The following is a 20438-nucleotide window of genomic DNA, read 5'->3' on the forward strand; positions in this document are numbered from 1 at the left end:
AGTCATTTTCTCCCCATCAGCACACACAAGCTGGCAAGCAGTGTGTCTGTGCTGAGTGTGGGGTCCCTAGGGTGGCATAAGACATGCTGCAGCCCTTAGAGACCTTCCCTGGCATCAGGGCCCTTGGTACCAGGGGTACCAGTTACAAGGGACTTACCTGGGTGCCAGGGTTGTGCCAATTGTGGAAACAATGGTACATTTTAGGTGAAAGAACACTGGTGCTGGGGCCTGGTTAGCAGGGTCCCAGCACACTTCTCAGTCAAGTCAGCATCAGTATCAGGCAAAAAGTGGGGGGTAACTGCAACAGGGAGCCATTTCTTTACACAAGCCCCCCCCCAGCCCACAGGCCAGGAGACTCAGCCAAAGCTGGGAGAGTCTTCCTAGTCTGTCAGGCGAGGAAGAGTAGAGGAAATAGGCTGGTTTGTTGCAGGGCCTACTCTGCCTTACATCCTCCTGTTCAGGTCATTCCCTCTGGGGAACTGACCCACTTCCACAGTGATAGGACCTAGTCTGAACTGCCTCTTGTCTGTGCTTTTTATGTCTTCACCCATTCTCTCTATTTTGGGGTTAGAGCTATCCACCTCTGCTAATCTTATCTTAGCCAGGGTCACCCCTAGCCCCTGTCACCCCTGACAGCTGTCAGTGCCCAGAACCACACCTTTAGCTCTTCACCTACAAGGGAAGGGGCTAAGTTACAGGCTTCTTTGGGTTCAGGGTGCCTGTCTGCTGTATTAGAGTGGGGGGTTACCACATCTTGTAATAAACACCCTTCTTCCACTCTTTCTTCTGTTAGCTGAGGAGCCACCCACTCAGACTTAACAGTTGCCTGACTAGCCAGGACTTCTTGTGGGTCAGGTTGGACTTTATCAGAGCCACTTTTAGAGTTCTCCCCTACTGGAGCAGAATCTCCTTGGCTTGCTGGAACCTTGGCTAAAGGTTGTCCACCTTTCCTACTCTGTTTCCTTTTCTTTTTCTTCTGGGGCCTACTTGCATTTACTGCAGAGGCAGGAACTCCAGAATCCTTGGGAGAGGACTGGCACTGGACCAGTTCCTCTCTTGGGCTCTGACTAACCTCTGGGTAGTCATTTCCAAGGAGACAATCGAGGGGGAGGTCTGTACTGACTACCACCCTTCTCCAGCTAAAAGTCCTACCCACTTCTATGGGCACAAACGCCACAGGCCTATCAGTGACCCTGTCTGGGCTAACTCTTACTCTGGCAGTCTCACCTGGTATGTACTGGTTTGAGAACACCAGCCTGTCATGCACAATAGTGTGACTGGCACAAGTGTCTCTCAGGGCAGTGGCTGGGATTCCATTCACCAGTAGGTGGTGGAAGTGTCTACTTCCCTCTGGAATCTCCAACTCACCTGTTGGGCCCTTTTTCCAGTTGAAGGCTATGAAGACCTCCTCATCTGAGGAGTCATCTCCAATGGCTACACTGGTCACCCCTGGGATTTTGCTAGGGGGTTTGTTTTTGGGACAAGAAGTGTCCTTGGTGTGGTGCCCTGTCTGTCTACAGTTATGGCACCATGCCTTAGTGGCATCCCAGTTCTTACCCTGGTACCCACCTTTGTTTTGGGTTGTGTCTCGGGGCCCACCCACCTGGTCTGATTTTTGGGGGCCTACAGAGGACTCTTATTCTTTGTTTCTAGTGTCACCCACTTTCTCCTGAGGAGGTTTTGTAACCCCTTTCTTTTGGTCACCCCCAGTGGAAGTTTTGGTTACCCTAGTCTTGACCCAGTGGTCTGCCTTCTTTCCCAATTCTTGGGGAGAAATTGGACCTAGGTCTACCAGATACTGATGCAACTTTTCATTGAAGCAGTTACTTAAAATGTGTTCTTTCATAAACAAATTATAAAGCCCAACATAGTCATGCACTTCATTTCCAGTTACCCAACCATCCAGTGTTTTCACTGAGTAGTCTACAAAATCAACCCAGGTCTTTTGAGCCCCCCTGAATCTAATCCTATACTCCTCAGTGGAGAATCCAAAGCCCTCAATCAGGGTACCCTTCATGAGGTCATAAGATTCTGCTTCTTTTCCAGAGAGTGTGAGGAGTCTATCCCTACACTTTCCTGTGAACATTTCCCAAAGGAGAGCACCCCAGTGAGATTTGTTCACTTTTCTGGTTACACAAGCCCTCTCAAAAGCTGTGAACCATTTGGTGATGTCATCACCATCTTCATATTTAGTTACAATCCCTTTAGGGATTTTCAACATGTCAGGAGAATCTCTGACCCTAGTTATGTTGCTGCCACCATTGATGGGTCCTAGGCCCATCTCTTGTCTTTCCCTTTCTATGGCTAGGATCTGTCTTTCCAAAGCCAATCTTTTGGCCATCCTGGCTAACTGGATGTCCTCTTCACTGGAGTTATCCTCAGTGATTTCAGAGAGGTTGGTCCCTCCTGTGAGGGAACCAGCATCTCTGACTATGATTTGTGGAGTCAGGGCTTGAGAGGCCCTGTCTTCCCTAGATAGGACTGGTAGGGGGGAATCACCCTCCAAGTCACTATCATCATCCTCTGAGTTGCCATCCTCAGAGGGGTTGGCTCTTTCAAACTCTGCCAACAGCTCCTGGAGCTGTAGTTTGGAAGGTCTGGAGCCCATTGCTATTTTCTTTAGTTTACAGAGTGACCTTAGCTCTCTCATCTGTAGATGGAGGTAAGGTGTGGTGTCGAGTTCCACCACATTCACATCTGTATTAGACATTATGGGGGTCATTCTGACCCTGGCGGTCGGGGATAAAGCGGCGGCCAACCCGCCAACAGGCCGGCGGTCCAAAATATGCAATTCTGACCCTGGCGGGAACCGCCAACACAGCCCGCCGCATTAACACTCCGACCGCCACGGCGGGACAAACAAACAGCGCGGCGGTCACCGCCAACAGCCAGGCGGCAGACAATGTACCGCCCACCCTATCACGACCCACCAATCCGCCACCTTTTCCGGGGCGGGAGCACCGCCGATAAAAACACGGCGGAAACAGACTACGAACGGGAAAACGCTCACCTCCACATACTCCACGCGAGATTACGGCAGTATGGAACCCGAGTTACAGGTCATCCCCGCACTCCTATACCTGCTCCTGTACCAGGAGCATGCCCGGCGGCGCGGAAGACATCGGTGAGTACTGCACCTACGACACAGGGGAGGGAAAAGATTACCGGCACACACCCACCCACCCACACCCACTACAACACACACATCAATGCATTCCCACAGATCACTGTCACAACCCACAAACCCCCCCCTCCGAAATAATGCAAAGACCAAAAGAAGAGATCCTAAACGGGCAGATATATTGAAAAATGGACAGCAGTAATCCAAATAAATAAATAAACTATGTACAAAATATATACATCAACTATATGTAGTCCAACCACTGTCCGTGGACCACAGGGGTCCTGAGCAAAGGGGCAAGGCCCAGTCCCACGACAAGAACTCCACGGAGAGAACACTGCAGGGGCATCAGAAAGAAAAAAGGACAGGCACCTCAGGGGGAAGGGAAGGGGGGGCACCTCAGCCACTTGAGTACACGACGCCAGATCCACGAGGGGACTCCATGACCACTGGCCCATCCTGGGGAGAGCAAAGCCACAGTCCATACAGTCCATACAGTGGGTGGCCTGCCCACTGGGCCATCCTGGGGAGAGCAAAGCCACAGTCCATACAGTCCATACAGTGGGTGGCCTGCCCACTGGGCCATCCTGGGGAGTGCAAAGCCACAGTCCATACAGTCCATACAGTGGGTGGCCTGCCCACTGGGCCATCCTGGGGAGTGCAAAGCCACAGTCCAAACAGTCCATACAGTGGGTGGCCTGCCCACTGGGCCATCCTGGGGAGTGCAAAGCCACAGTCCATACAGTCCATACAGTGGGTGGCCTGCCCACTGGGCCATCCTGGGGAGTGCAAAGCCACAGTCCATACAGTCCATACAGTGGGTGGCCTGCCCACTGGGCCATCCTGGGGAGTGCAAAGCCACAGTCCAAACAGTCCATACAGTGGGTGGCCTGCCCACTGGGCCATCCTGGGGAGTGCAAAGCCACAGTCCATACAGTCCATACAGTGGGTGGCCTGCCCACTGGGCCATCCTGGGGAGTGCAAAGCCACAGTCCAAACAGTCCATACAGTGGGTGGCCTGCCCACTGGGCCATCCTGGGGAGTGCAAAGCCACAGTCCATACAGTCCATACAGTGGGTGGCATGCCCACTGGGCCATCCTGGGGAGTGCAAAGCCACAGTCCAAACAGTCCATAACAGACTCCACTGCCACTGGAGGAGGCATGTTGGCCAGAGGACATCCTGCAGCCCTGCCCGAGACAGATCCTGCCCTGCCACGTCTGCCAAAGGGCCAGCGGTTCTTGCCTGGAAGGGCCCAGTTTAGCGGTTCTTGAGACGGCGGTCCCCAGCGGAGCGGTGCTGGAGCCGGCGGAGCCCAGTTCAGCGGTTTTTGCCTTGAAGGGCCCAGTTCAGCGGTTCTTGAGATGGCGGTCCCCAGCGGAGCAGTGCTGGAGCCGGCGGGGCCCAGTTCAGCGGTTCTTGCCTTGAAGGGCCCAGTTCAGCGGTTCTTGAGACGGCGGTCCCCAGCGGAGCGGTGCTGGAGACGGCGGGGCCCAGTTCAGCGGTTCTTGCCTTGAAGGGCCCAGTTCAGCGGTTCCTGCCTTGAAGGGCCCAGTTCAGCGGTTCTTGAGACGGCGGTCCCCAGCGGAGCGGTGCTGGAGCCGGCGGGCCCAGTTCAGCGGTTCTTGCCTTGAAGGGCCCAGTTCAGCGGTTCTTGAGACGGCGGTCCCCAGCGGAGCGGTGCTGGAGCCGGCGGGGCCCAGTTCAGCGGTTCTTGCCTTGAAGGGCCCAGTTCAGCGGTTCTTGAGACGGCGGTCCCCAGCGGAGCGGTGCTGGAGCCGGCGGGGCCCAGTTCAGCGGATCTTGCCTTGAAGGGCCCAGTTCAGCGGTTCTTGAGACGGCGGTACCCAGCGGAGCGGTGCTGGAGCCGGCGGGGCCCAGTTTAGCGGTTCTTGCCTTGAAGGGCCCAGTTTAGCGGTTCTTGAGACGGCGGTCCCCAGCGGAGCGGTGCTGGAGCCGGCGGGGCCCAGTTCAGCGGATCTTGCCTTGAAGGGCCCAGTTCAGCGGTTCTTGAGACGGCGGTCCCCAGCGGAGCGGTGCTGGAGCCGGCGGGGCCCAGTTCAGCGGTTCTTGCCTTGAAGGGCCCAGTTCAGCGGTTCTTGAGACGGCGGTCCCCAGCGGAGCGGTGCTGGAGCCGGCGGGGCCCAGTTCAGCGGTTCTTGAGACGGCGGTCCCCAGCGGAGCGGTGCTGGAGACGGCGGCCATTCTATGGCCAACTGCTCATTGCCTGGTGGTGCCCTCCTGGCCAGCTGGGCTGGGTCCTCCCTGGGCAGCGGCTATGGGGGTGGTGGGCTCTCCCTGGGCAGCTGTGACGGTTCCTCCCTGGGCAGCGGCTATGGGGGTTGTGGGCTCCTCCTGGGCAGCTGTGACGGGTCCTCCATGGGCAGCAGGCCTGCTGCCTGACTTCTCCGCCTTGCTGCCCTTGCCCTCCTTAGTCGGGAGTCTGTGGCCCTTTCCTCCCTTTGGAGCTGTGGCTGTTGACGGTGGCTGGCTAGTGTCCTGGGGGGATATAGAACCCCGGCTCCTGCGGCGGCCCTTCCGCCTTCTGCTCCTCTTCCCAGGGGGTGGGCTGCCTGTCCCCTTGCTGCTGGGCGAAGATCCAGACATGCGGGCTGGTGGGCTCCAATACCCCTGCACCCTTGTCAAGGGGGCTGCAGGGCTGGTGGTGGCTGAGGTGCTCTTTTTACCCCGACGAGAAGGAGGGGGGGGCTCAGGGTCAGGAAAGAAGTTAGCAGTAGAGAGATAGATTTTCTTGGGACAATGGAGAGTGATAGGTACAGTGGGAATGGGAGTGAAGGGAGAGGATGTGGTTGTAGGTGAGTCACGTTTGCTGTCGTTGGGTGCAGGTGCAGGAGGGATAGGCTGTCGTGAGGTGGATGGCTGTTGGGTGGGTGGGTGGCTGCGTTTGTGTGGTGTGGAAGAGGGGGTGACAGACACAGTGGGAGAGGACACAGGGGACGTGTAAATGGCAGTGGGGGTGGTGACTGCACGTGTGCGGACTGTTCTGGTGGGTGTGCTGGTGATGGAAACACTGGCTGATGGTGAGGTGAATGAAGGTGTGAGTGTAGACGTCACAGGGAGGGAGGAGGGAGACGAGGAGGTGGGGGTCACAGAGGTGGAAGTGACTGTTGGCATGTCTGCATCGGAATGTTGCTCGTGTGAATGTCTGCGTGATCTGTGGTGCTTATGTTTGGATGAGCTGCTCTTGGGTGTTGAGGTGTGTGCAGGCTGGTCTGATGGTGTGGGTGGGACAGGCAGAGAAACAGGAGACTGGGAGGAGGGAGTTAGTAGAGGGAGGCAGGAGACAGGGACAATGGCTGCCGTCAGTGCTGAGGCCAGAGCCTGGAACGATCGTTGATGGGCAGCCTGACCCGAATGAATGCCCTCCAGGTACGCATTGCTGCGATGAACCTCCCTCTCCACCCCCTGGATGGCATTCAAAAGGGTAGTCTGCCCAACAATGAGCGTTCGGAGGAGGTCAATGACCTCCTCACTGAGGGCAGCGGGGGTAACAGGGGCAGGGCCTGAGGTGCCTGGGGCGAAGGAGATGCCCGGCTTCCTGGCAGAGCGGGCACGGGGCGAACGCTGAGGGGCTGCTGGGAGGGCGGAGATGGTGCGCTGGGTGGCGGCTGTACCTGTAATGGCGGGGGCACGGATGTTGCCCCCCCCGCAAGGGAGCTCCCTTCCGAGGACGTGTCCGTGTCGCTGCAGGGTCCAGTCGTCCCCGTTGTGGAGCTCCCCTCGCCCTCCGTCTCACTGGTCCAGTCAGACTCTGTGGCATGGCCCTCCTGAGCCATGTGAGATGCAGCTCCCTCCTGCCCCGATGCCACTTCTCCTCCGCCTGATGATGCTGATGCACACAAGCACAGAAAGACAAACAAAAAGGGGGGGGGAGAGAGAAATAAAGAGGTTTTGAGTACATGGATCACCGGTACAGTTAGCGGACATGACAGACACAGATGCCCCCTGCACTAAGTTGCGCACTTGGGGTCCGCTACGCATTCCGTGGAACATGCCCTACACGCCTAGAGTTGACAACTGCACCCATGGATGACACGGCCCAGGGATGGCTGTACTGACACACTACTGAGGGTGGTGGCTGGGGACACAGGGGCTTACGGGGGTGCCCAGCCTACAGATATCGCCCTGGCCTAGGGGGACCCACAGCCCTCCTCCCCCACCCAGACACCTCCACTGCGCGACAACAGAGTATATTATGCGTGTACTCACCCCCTTGTGTCTGCTGTGCTGCCCTCACGCGCCCATCCAAATCAGGGTAGGCCACCGCCAGGATCCGGAACATCAGGGGGGTCAGTTGACGGCAGGCACCCCGCCTACGTTGGGAGGCCATCCCCAGCAGAGACTCGGCGGTCTTCTTGGTCCCGCGGCGGATGTCCTCCCACCTCTTGCGCAGTGGGTGACCCGTCGATGGTGGACCCCCAGGGTCCGGACTTCCTTGGCGATGGCACGCCAAATCCCGATCTTCTCATGGGCGCGGACCTATGTGACACGTACAGGGAGGGAGAAATACCACGTTCAAGTTTGTCTGCATTTTCGTTGCCAGTGGCCCAACGCCCCCCATCCCCACCAGGCCCCCCGCCATGCCCCCCGCCAGGCCCAACATGCCCCCCATCCCCGCCATGCCCCCCGCCATGCCCCCCGCAAGGCCCCCCGCCAGGCCCAACATGCCCCCCATCCCCGCCATGCCCCCCGCCAGGCCCCCCGCCAGGCCCAACATGCCCCCCATCCCCGCCATGCCCCCCGCCAGGCCCAAGATGCCCCCCATCCCCGCCATGCCCCCCGACAGGCCCAACATGCCCCCCATCCCCGCCATGCCCCCCGCCATGCCCCCGCCAGGCCCAACATGCCCCCCATCCCCGCCATGCCCCCCGCCAGGCCCAACATGCCCCCCATCCCCGCCATGCCCCCCGCCAGGCCCAACATGCCCCCCATCCCCGCCATGCCCCCCGCCAGGCCCAACATGCCCCCCATCCCCGCCATGCCCCCCGCCAGGCCCAACATGCCCCCCATCCCCGCCATGCCCCCCGCCAGGCCCAACATGCCCCCCATCCCCGCCAGGCCCCCAAGCCAGCCAGTGGCCCCAAATCCATATTGAATTAAACTCACTTGTTGGTCTGGAGGACCGTAGAGTAGCGCATACTGGGGGAGGACCCCATCCACAAGTTTCTCCAACTCTTCTCCAGTGAAGGCAGGGGCCCTTTCCCCAGGCGCAGCAGCCATTGTCCCTTCCAGACCGAGGTCACAGCAACACTTGCAGTATAGGTCCTCTCCTGTGAAAGTTCAAGTCGCGAGTGAATAAGTAGATAGAAAATGGCGGTCACGCCCGCGGCGGTGCGTACCGCGGCGGTGCGTACCGCCACCGCCGGCGCCCTTCGCCATTGGCTCCTGAAACCCATAGACTTCAATGTTAACCAATGCGGCTTCGCGCCGCGGTCTTCGACCGCCGACCGCCGCGGTGTGCCACGCCAGCGCATTGACCTCACATCCCATTGTCACACTTCACAGGTCAGGCAGCCGCCATTTCGAGGGTCCACATGGCTCAATTTCAACTGCGTCACACAGGCCTAGGCCTTGCATAGCCACTCATACACGCCATTCACTGCATAGAGAATCGTTTACTGTGCAAGCTGTGAGTACGTACCTGTGGGTTGCTTGACTCTGTGCTCCATGTTGTCCTTCCTAGGCACTGTCCGCTGGGTTTGGCGAGGAGAAGGAGGAATCCTCCCGTGTACAGACCGCTGGTGGACCTGTCGACAATGGAAGAACGCCACGTTATACTGACCTACCGGCTTGACCGTGCCACTATACATGAACTGTGTGCCCAGCTGGAGCCCGACCTGATGTCCCCCATCCGCCAACCCACAGGGATTCCCCCTCTGGTGCAGGTCCTGTCAGTACTCCATTTCTTGGCAAGTGGGTCATTTCAGACAACAGTGGGAATTGCTTCTGGGATGTCGCAGCCCATGTTTTCGAAGGTGTTATCCAGAGTGTTGTCTGCCCTGATGAAATACATGAGGAGCTACATTATTTTCCCTGAGGTGGGCGAATTGGCTACAGTGAAGGGTGATTTCTATGCCCTTGGACATATTCCCAACGTCATTGGTGCCATTGATGGGACCCATGTGGCTTTGGTTCCCCCAAGAGACAGGGAGCAGGTGTACAGGAACAGAAAAAGTTACCATTCCATGAACATCCAGGTGGTGTGTTTGGCTGACCAGTACATTTCGCATGTAAATGCCAAATTCCCTGGGTCAGTGCATGACGCCTACATCCTAAGGAATAGCAGCATCCCTTACGTGATGGAACAGCTAGAGAGACACCGTGTATGGCTATTGGGGGACTCTGGGTACCCCAACCTGTCGTGGCTACTGACCCCAGTAAGGAATCCCCGGACCAGGGCAGAGGAATGGTACAATGAGGCCCATGGGCGTACTAGGAGGGTGATCGAATGCACCTTCGGCCTCCTAAAGGCCAGGTTTCGGTGCCAGCATATGACAGGTGGATCCCTAATGTACTCACCTAAGAAGGTGTGTCACATCATCGTTGCCTGCTGCATGCTTCACAACCTGGCTTTGCGCCGCCAGGTGCCTTTCCTGCAGGAGGATGGTTGAGACGGTGGTGTTGTGGCAGCTGTGGAACCTGTGGAGAGTGACGAGGAGGAAGACGACGGGGCTGAAACAGACAACAGGGACAGAATCATTGAACAGTACTTCCAATAGGACACAGGTAACAATTCAAACATAATTTAGTAAATGTGAACTACTCTCCTGCATCTCTGCTGCCTGTCTATTTGCCCCAGTGTATGATGACTGAGTTGTGGATTTTCCCTCCCTATTTCAGATCTGGGGTCCCCACTACGAGTCCTGTGCTTCGTTTCCCCATGGACTACAGCTTTGTGGCAGCTGTTTGTTGACTTCACTATGTACAAGGACATATTTGCACTGTCATGTCAATTACAATATTTTGAAATCACAGCCAGACTCCAGATAGTTTTGTGCAAAATAGGTGTTTATTTCAGTGCTCAAAATGGGATGGGTGGTTTCAAGTGGGTGGGGGCTATGGTGAAGGAATGTCCATGGCAGAGTCCAGAGTAACAGTCACACAGGTGCATTGTCCATAGGCCTGTGGAGAGATGGAGCATGGGCAGTTCAAGGATGGACAGGGGGACAATGTGGGACAGTGGGATGACATCAGGTGGTATCCTTTGCTGGCGGGGGTCTTGACATCCTACTCTGTCTTCTTGCAAGATCTCAGGGCCCTCTTGCGGGGTGGTTCTTCTCCTGCAGGAGGTGGGGGTCTGGTGGGCTGCTGTTGTGCGGGGGCCTCCTGTCCACTAGCGCCGGCGGAGGTGGTTGGCTGTTCTTGGTCCAGGCTAGTGGCAGGGGCCCTTTGTTGTTGTTGAGTGTCCGTCCTGGTGTTGATGAGTTCCTGCAGCAGCCCTACCATGGTAACCAGGGTGGAGGTGAGGGCTCTGATGTCCTCCCTGTACCCCCGATAGTGTTCCTCCTGCAGTACCTGGATCTCCTGGAACCTGGCCAGTACCGTCGCCATCGTCTCCTGGGAGCGGTTGTATGCTCCCATGATGGTGGTGAGGGCCTCGTGGAGAGTGGGTTCCCTGGGCCCGTCCCCCCCCTGTCGCACAGCTGCCCTCCCAGTTCCCCTGTTTCCCTGGGCCTCTGCCCCCTGGCCGGTGTGCCCACTACCACTGCCCCCAGGTCCCTGTTGTTGTTGGGGTGGTGGGTTATCCTGGGTGCCCTGTAGTGGTAGACACACCGCTGATTGACGCGCCCTGGAGACAGAGGCATGGGCCCGCTGGGTGGGAGCTGTGCTGGTGTTCCCGGAGGGGTTTGGGTCTGTAGTGGCCTGTGGCTGTCTGAGGGGAACCGACTGTCCAGAGGTCCCCGATGGTCCGGGCTGGTCATCAGTGTCCAGGTCGACAGAGCTGCTGTCATCGCTGACGGCCTCTTGGGTGGGGGGTGTGGAGAATTCTGGGCCCTCCGTGGCGGTGTGTTGGCGGTCGGGTCCTGCAGGGGTATAGAGGTATGGTTATAGTTTCAATGTGTGCCATATGGGTGTATCTGTGGGTTCCCGTGTCCCCAAGTGCTGGCATTCGTGTGTGGGGGCTTTGGTGAGGGTGGCTTGTGGGGGGGATGTGTATATGCATTGGGCATGCTTTGGTGATGGGTGTCCATGCTTAGTGGACGCATGCAGGCCTAGGTTTTGGGATGTGTGGGTTGTGATGGTGAGACATTGGCAGGGAATAGGTGTGCTGGGGGTGGGGGTGAGGATGGTGGTGGGGGTGTGGGTGGGGTTCGAGGATGGGGGTGAGGGTTGGGGTATGATTTGGCATGCAGGTGGGGGGGAAGCAGTATTGAAGCTTCAACTTACCAGAATCCATTCCTCCGCCGACTCCTGCGAGGCCGTCAGGATGCAGGATGTTCAAGACTTCCTCCTCCCATGTTGTAAATTGTGGGGGTTGAGGTGGGGGGTCCTCCGCCAGTCTTCTGCACGGCGATGTTGTGCCTGGATACCATGGAACGCACCTTCCCCCGTAGGTCGTTCCATCGCTTCCTGATGTCTTCCCGATTTCTGGGGTGCTGTCCCACAGCGTTGACCCTGTCGACAATCCTCTGCCATAGCTCCGTCCTCCGGGCAATGCTGGTGTATTGGACCTGTGTGCCGAAGAGCTGGGGCTCTACCCGAACGATTTCCTCCACCATGAACCTGAGTTCTTCGTCTGAGAAGCGGGGGTGTCTTTGGGGTGCCATGGAGTGGTGTGTATGATGTGTGGGGTGGAGTATGTGTAGTTAAGTGTGTTGAGTGTGGTGGTGTGTGTTGTTTTGTGTGTGGATATTGTGTGGGTGATGGTGTAGTGTGCCTCTGTGTGATGGTGTTCTGTGATCGCTGCTGTGTCTCTCAGTGCTTCTTTTTAGATTTTGGTCGAAGGGGTTTGTGGGTGATGTGGGTGTGTGTTTTATATTGTATTGTGTGTGTGGGAGTGGTGTGTGTATGTGTATCAGGTGTGTGGAATTCAAATCGTCCAATGTGGCTGAGTTTTGTTCGTTTGTGTGTATTCTGACCGCGGCGGTGTGTACCGCCAATGGAAAACCGCGTTTGAAAGACCGCCGCGTGGATTCGTGGGTCGTACTGGCATGGGCGTATTTCTGTTGGCGTGACGGTGGAGGTTTGGTCACCTCCACTTTTCCGCCGACCGCTGGTCTGGCGGTCTGTTGTGGCTGTCGGATTTTCGGAGGTTTGGCTGCTGCGGGTCAGAATGACCGTGGCGGATAACCGCGACCGCGGCGGAATTATGGAGGATTTCTGACCGGCGGTGGGCGCCTTTTACCGCCGAGGTCAGAATGACCCCCTATGTTTCTAAAAGTTGGAATACTTTTTAAGAATCTAAAACTAGTTCTAGGATCTAATTCAAACTTTTACCAAACTTTTAAACTCTAAAAGGAAATGCTAACAGGGACTAACACAAGGCCCTAGCAGGACTTTTAAGAATTTAGAAAAATTTCAAATTGCAAAAACTATTTCTAATGACAATTTTTGGAATTTGTCGTGTGATCAGGTATTGGCTGAGTAGTCTAGCAAATGCAAAGTCTTGTACCCCACCGCTGATCCACCAATGTAGGAAGTTGGCTCTGTATGCACTATTTCAAAGTAAGGAATAGTATGCACAGAGTCCAAGGGTTCCCCTTAGAGGTAAGATAGTGGCAAAAAGAGATAATACTAATGCTCTATTTTGTCGTAGTGTGGTCGAGCAGTAGGCTTATCAAAGGAGTAGTGTTAAGCATTTGTTGTACATACACACAGGCAATAAATGAGGAACACACACTCAGAGACAAATCCAGCCAATAGGTTTTGTTATAGAAAAATATATTTTCTTAGTTTATTTTAAGAACCACAGGTTCAAATTCTACATGTAATATCTCATTTGAAAGGTATTGCAGGTAAGTACTTCAGGAACTTTAAATCATTACATGAGCATGTATACTTTTTACATAAAACACAATAAGCTGTTTTAAAAGTGGACACAGTGCAATTTTCACAGTTCCTGGGGGAGGTAAGTTTTTGTTAGTTTTCACAGGTAATTAAGTCACTTACGGGTTTCAGTTTTTGGTCCAAGGTAGCCCACCGTTGGGGGTTCAGAGCAACCCCAAAGTTATCACACCAGCAGCTCAGGGCCGGTCAGGTGCAAAGGTCAAAGAGGTGCCCAAAACACATAGGCTATAATGGAGAGAAGGGGGTGCCCCGGTTCCAGTCTGCCAGCAGGTAAGTACCCGCATCTTCGGAGGGCAGACCAGGGGGGTTTTGTAGGGCACCGGGGGGGACACAAGTCCACACAGAAAGTACACCCTCAGCAGCGCGGGGGCGGCCGGGTGCAGTGTGCAAACAAGCATCGGGTTTCCTTTAGTTTTCAATGGGAGACCAAGGGGTCTCTTCAGTGATGCAGGCAAGCAAGGGGGGGGCTCCTCGGGGTAGCCACCACCTGGGCAAGGGAGAGGGCCTCCTGCGGGTCACTCCTGCACAGAAGTTCAGTTTCTTTAGGGGCTGGGGGCTGCGGGTGCAGGGTCTTTTCCAGCCGTCGGGAAATGGAGTTCAGACAGTCGCGGTCAGGGGGAGCCTGGGGATTCCCTCTGCAGGCGTCGCTGTGGGGGGACAACTTTGGTTACTCACAGTCGTAGAGTCGCCGGAGGGTCCTCCCTGAGTTGGTTGTTCTCCACCAGTCGAGTCGGGGTCGCCGGGTGCAGTGTTGCAAGTCTCACGCTTCTTGCGGGGAGTTGCAGGGGTCTTTAAATCTGCTACTTGAAACAAAGTTGCAGTTCTTTTGGAGCAGTGCCGCTGTCCTCTGGAGTTTCTTGGTCTCTTGGAAGTAGGGCAGTCCTCTGAGGATTCAGAGGTCGCTGGTCCTGGAGAAAGCGTCGCTGGAGCAGGGTTCTTTAGAAGGCAGGAGACGGGCCGGTAGGACTGGGGCCAAAGCAATTGGTGTCTTCTTTCTTCTTCTGCAGGGGTTTTCAGCTCAGCAGTCTTCTTCTTTGGTAAGTTGCAGGAATCTAAATTCTTAGGTTCAGGGGAGCCCTTAAATACTAAATTTAAGGGCGTGTTTAGGTCTGGGGGGTTAGTAGCCAATGGCTACTAGCCCTGAGGGTGGGAACACCCTCTTTGTGCCTCCTCCCAAGGGGAGGGGGTCACATTCCTATCCCTATTGGGGTAATCCTCCTTCTACAAGATGGAGGATTTCTAAAAGTCAGAGTCACCTCAGCTCAGGACACCTTAGGGGCTGTCCTGACTGGCCAGTGACTCCTCCTTGTTATTCTCATTATTTCTCCTGGACTTGCCGCCAAAAGTGGGGGCTGTGTCCAGGGGGCGGGCATCTCCACTAGCTGGAGTGCCCTGGGGCATTGTAACACGAAGCTTGAGCCTTTGAAGCTCACTGCTAGGTGTTACAGTTCCTGCAGGGGGGAGGTGTGAAGCACCTCCACCCAGAGCAGGCTTTGTTTCTGTAGTCAGAGAGCACAAAGGCTCTCACCGCATGAGGTCAGACACTCGTCTTTCAGCAGCAGGCTGGCACAGACCAGTCAGTCCTACACTGAACAATTGGGTAAAATACAGGGGGCATCTCTAAGATGCACTCTGTGTGCATTTTTTAATAAATCCAACACTGGCATCAGTGTGGGTTTATTATTCTGAGAAGTTTGATACTAAACTTCCCAGTATTCAGTGTAGCCATTATGGAGCTGTGGAGTTCGTTTTTGACAGACTCCCAGCCCATATACTCTTATGGCTACCCTGCACTTACAATGTCTAAGGTTTTGCTTAGACACTGTAGGGGCATAGTGCTCATGCACATATGCCCTCACCTGTGGTGTAGTGCACCCTGCCTTAGGGCTGTAAGGCCTCTCCATTGGGGTGACTTACCTATGCCACAGGCAGTGGGAGGTTGGCATGGCACCCTGAGGGGAGTGCCATGTCGACTTAGTCATTTTCTCCCCATCAGCACACACAAGCTGGCAAGCAGTGTGTCTGTGCTGAGTGAGGGGTCCCTAGGGTGGCATAAGACATGCTGCAGCCCTTAGAGACCTTCCCTGGCATCAGGGCCCTTGGTACCAGGGGTACCAGTTACAAGGCACTTACCTAGGTGCCAGGGTTGTGCCAATTGTGGAAACAACGGTACATTTTAGGTGAAAGAACACTGGTGCTGGGGCCTGGTTAGCAGGGTCCCAGCACACTTCTCAGTCAAGTCAGCATCAGTATCAGGCAAAAAGTGGGGGGTAACTGCAACAGGGAGCCATTTCTTTACAATAGGTATTTGACCTACGTATAGTGCACACTTATTATGGCGTCCCCGCACTCACGAAGTCTGGGAAAATGGGCCTGGACGATGTGGGGGCACCTCTGCTAGTGCAGGGGTGCCCTCACACACAGGTACTTTGCACCCAGGCTTCAGGATTGGAATACCTGACATATAGGTGACTTATAAGTGACCTGGTGCAGTGAAAATGACTGTGAAATAGTGCGTGCATTCTTTCACACAGGCTGCAATGGCAGTCCTGAAGAAGCCTTTGTATGGGCTCCCTATTGGTGGCAAAAGAAATGCTGCAGCCCATATGGATCCCCTGGAACCCCAATGCCCTGGGTAAGTAGGAACCATATACTAGGGACTTATAAGAGGTTCCAGTATGCCAATTTAGAGTGAAATACTGAGTTACCAGTATGTAGTGATAAATGTAAAAACAGAAATAGAATGAGCACTGGAGTTCTGGTTAGCAGTACTCCAGTGACAATTTAGAAAACAGTGAAACACACTGCAAGCAGGCCATAAACCGTAAGCACTGGGGTCCTAACTAGCAGGATCCCAGTGACACAGTCAAAACATACTCACAATCAGACAGAATTCGGAGGTAACATGCCAGGAAAGAAGGTACTTTCCTACATTCACGCTGAAGGAAGGACAGGTGAGAGTGGATCCAGCCTGGTGGCTGGAGGGAGTTCACACTGAAGGAAGGACAGGTGAGAGTGGATCCAGCCTGGTGGTGGTCACAGGGGGTTCACGCTGAGGGCAGGGCAGGTGAGAGTGGGTCCAGTCTGGTGGTGGCCACAGGGAGTTCACACTGAAGGAAGGACAGGTTAGAGTAGATCCAGCCTGGTGGTGGTCACAGGGAGTTCACACTGAAGGAAGGACAGGTTAGAGTGGATCCAGCCTGGTGGTGGCCACAGGAAGTTCACGCTGAAGGAAGGACAGGTGAGAGTGGATCCAGCCTGGTGGTGGCCACAGGAAGTTCACACTGAAGGAAGGGCAGCTTAGAGTGGATCCAGCCTGGTGGTGGCCACAGGAAGTTCACACTGAAGGAAGGACAGGTGAGAGTGGATCCAGCCTGGTGGTGGTGTCCGCAGGGAGTTCACGCTGAAGGAAGGACAGGAGAGAGTGGATCCAGCCTGGTGGCGGCTGCAGGGAGTTCCCACTGAAGGAAGGAGAGGTGAGAGTGGGTCTAGCCTGGTGGTGGCCACAGGGAGTTCACACTGAAGGAAAGAGAGTTGAGAGTGGATCCAGCCTGGTGGTGGTGTCCACAGAGAGTTTATGCTGAAGGAAGGACAGGTGAGAGTGGATCCAGCCTGGTGGCGGCCGCAGGGAGTTCACGCTGAAGGGGGGACAGGTGAGAATGGATCCGGCCTGGTGGTGGCCACAGGGAGTTGATGCTGAAGGAAGGACAGGTGTGAGTGGGTCCAGCCTGGAGGTGGCCACAGAGGGTTCACGCTGAAGGAAGGGTCATCAAGAGTGGAGCCAGCTGGTAGTGCCCGCAGTGAATTTGCGCTGAAGAAAGGGTCATCAAGAGTGGATCCAGCCTGGTGGTGGCCGGAGGGAGTTCACGCAGAAGGAAGGGTGGTCATGAGTGGATCCAGCCTGTTGGTGGCCGCAGGGAGTTTACACTGAAGGAAGGGTGGTCAAGACTGGGTCCAGCCTGGTGATGGCCGCAGGTAATTCACACTGAAGGAAGGACAGGTGAGAGTGGATCCAGCCTGGTGGTGGCCGCAGGGAGTTCGCGCTGGAGAATGGTCATCAAGAGTGGATCCAGCTTGGTGGTGGCCGGAGGGAGTTCATGCTGAATGAAGGGTCATCAAAAGTGGAGCCAGCCTGGTGGTGATTGCAGGGAGTTCATGTTGAAGGGAGGACAGGTGAGCGAGGATCCAGCCTGGTAGTGGCCGCAGGAAGTTCATGCTGAAGGAAGGACAGGCGAAAGTGGATCCAGTCTGGTGGTGGCCGGAGGGAGTTCATGCTGAAGGAAGGGTCATCAAGAGTAGAACCAGCCTGATCGTGGCCACAGGTAGTTCACACTGAAGGAAGGGCATTTAGGAGTGGAGCCAGCCTGGTGGTGGCAGCAGAGAATTCACGCTAAAGAAGTGGTGGTCATTAGTGGATCCAGCCTGGTGGTGGCCAGAGGGAGTTCACTCATGGAAGGAAAGGGTGGTCATTAGTGGATCCAGCCTGGTGGTGGCCGCAGGGAGTTCACACTGTAGGAAGGACAGGTGAGAGTGGATCCAGCCTGGTGGTGGCCACAGTGAGTTCATGCTAAGGGAAGGGTCAACAAGAGTGGATCCAGCCTGGTAGTGGCTTGAGGGAGTTCACGCTGAAGAAGGGTCATCAAGAGTGGATCCAGCTTGGTAGTGGCTTGAGGGAGTTCACGCTGAAGGAAGGGTCATCAAGAGTGGATCAGGTCTGGTGGTTGCCGGAGGGAGTTCACGCTGAAGGAAGTGGTGGTCATTAGTGGATCCAGCCTGGTGGTGGCCAGAGGGAGTTCACTCATGGAAGGAAAGGGTGGTCATTAGTGGATCCAGCCTGGTGGTGGCCGCAGGGAGTTCACACTGTAGGAAGGACAGGTGAGAGTGGATCCAGCCTGGTGGTGGCCACAGTGAGTTCATGCTGAGGGAAGGGTCATCAAGAGTGGATCCAGCCTGGTAGTGGCTTGAGGGAGTTCACGCTGAAGGAAGGGTCATCAAGAGTGGATCAGGTCTGGTGGTTGCCGGAGGGAGTTCACGCTGAAAGAAGGGTGGTCATTAGTGGATCCAGCCTGGTGGTGACCACAGGGAGTTTACGCTGAAGGAAGGGTGGTCAAGAGTGGATCCAGCCTGGTGGTGGCCGCAGGGACTTCACGCTGAAGGAAGGACAGGTGAGAGTGGATCCAGCCTGGTGGTGGCTGCAGGGAATTCACGCTGAAGGAAGGGTCATCAAGAGGGGATCCAGCTTGGTGGTGGCTGGAGGGAGTTGACACTGAAGGAAGGATCATCAAGAGTGGATCCAGCTTGGTGGTGACCGGAGGGAGTTCATGCTGAAGCAAGGGTCATCAAGAGTGGAGTCAGCCTGGTGGTGGCCGCAGGGAGTTCACACTGAAGGAAGGGTGGTCAAGGGTGGGTCCAGCCTGGTGGTGGCCACAGGGAGTTCATGCTGAAGGAAGGACAGGTGAGAGTGGATCCAGCCTGGTGTTGGCCGCAGGAAGTTCACGTTGGAGGAAGGACAGGTGAGACTGGATCCAGTCTGGTGGTGGCCGGAGGGAGTTCACGCTGAAGGAATGGTCATCAAGAGTGGAACCAGCCTGATCGTGGCCACAGGTAGTTCACACTGAAGGAAGGGCGGTCAGGAGTGGAGCCAGCCTGGTCGTGGTCACAGGGAATTCACGCTGAAGGAAGGGCGGTCATGAGTGGATCCAGCCTGGTAGTAGCATCAGGGAGTTCACGCTAAAGAAGCGGTGGTCATTAGTGGATCCAGCCTGGTGGTGGCCAGAGGGAGCTCAATCGTGGAAGGAAAGGGTGGTCATTAGTGGATCCAGTATGGTGGTGGCCGGAAAGAGTTCACGCTGAAGGAAGGTTGGTTGAGAGTGGATCCAGCCTGGTGGTGGTCACAGGGAGTTCACGCTGAAGGAAGGACAGGTGTGAGTGGATCCGGCCTGGTGGTGCCCGCAGGGAGTTCATGGTGAATGAAGGGTCATCAAGAGTGGATCAGGTCTGGTGGTGGCTGGAGGGAGTTCACGCTGAAGGAAGGGTGGTCAAGAGTGGATCCAGCCTGGTGGTGACCACAGGGAGTTTACGCTGAAGGAAGGGTGGTCAAGAGTGGATCCAGCCTGGTGGTGGCTGCAGGGAGTTCACGCTGAAGGAAGGACAGGTGAGAGTGCATCCAGCCTGGTGGTGGCTGCAGGGAATTCACGCTGAAGGAAGGGTCATCAAGAGTGGATCCAGCCTGGTGGTGGCTGGAGGGAGTTCACAGTGAATGAAGGGTCATCAGGAGTGGATCCAGCCTGGTGGTGGCCAGAGGGAGTTCACGCTGAAAGAAGGGTTGTTATGAGTGGATCCAGCCTGGTGGTGGCCGCAGGGAGTTTACGCTGAAGGAAGGGTGGTCAAGAGTGGATCCAGCCTGGTGGTGGCCGCAGGGAATTCCCGCTGAGGAAAGGACAGGTGAGAATGGATCCAGCCTGGTGGTGGCCGCAGGGAGTTCACGCTGAAGGAAGGACAGGTGAGAGTGGATCCAGCCTGGTGGTGGCTGGAGGGAGTTCACGCTAAAAGAAGGGTGGTCATGAGTGGATCCATCCTGGTGGTGGCCGCAGGGAGTTTACGCTGAAGGAAGGGTGGTCAAGAGTGGGTCCAGCCTGGTGGTGGCCGCAGGAATTCTCGCTGAAGAAAGGACAGGTGAGAATGGATCCAGCCTGGTGGTGGCCGCAGGGAGTTCACGCTGAAGGAAGGACAGGTGAGAGTGGATCCAGCCTGGTGGTGGCTGGAGGGAGTTCATGCTGAAGGAAGGGTCATCAAGAGTGGATCCAGCTTGGTGGTGGCCAGAGGGAGCTCATGATGAAGGAAGGGTCATCAGAAGTGGAGCCAGCCTCGTGGTGGCCGCAGGGAGTTCACGCTGAAGAAAGGGCGGTCAGGAGTGAAGCCAGCCTGGTGGTGGTCACAGGGAATTCACACTGAAGGAAGGGCGGTCATGAGTGGATCCAGCCTGGTGGTGGCCAGAGGGAGTTCACTCATGGAAGGAAAGGGTGGTCATTAGTGGATCCAGCCTGGTGGTGGCCGCAGGGAGTTCACACTGTAGGAAGGACAGGTGAGAGTGGATCCAGCCTGGTGGTGGCCACAGTGAGTTCATGCTGAGGGAAGGGTCATCAAGAGTGGATCCAGCCTGGTAGTGGCTTGAGGGAGTTCACGCTGAAGGAAGGGTCATCAAGAGTGGATCAGGTCTGGTGGTTGCCGGAGGGAGTTCACGCTGAAAGAAGGGTGGTCATTAGTGGATCCAGCCTGGTGGTGACCAC

This window comes from Pleurodeles waltl, chromosome 3_1 (genome assembly GCF_031143425.1).
Source record: "Pleurodeles waltl isolate 20211129_DDA chromosome 3_1, aPleWal1.hap1.20221129, whole genome shotgun sequence".
NCBI classification, from domain to species: Eukaryota; Metazoa; Chordata; class Amphibia; order Caudata; family Salamandridae; genus Pleurodeles; species Pleurodeles waltl.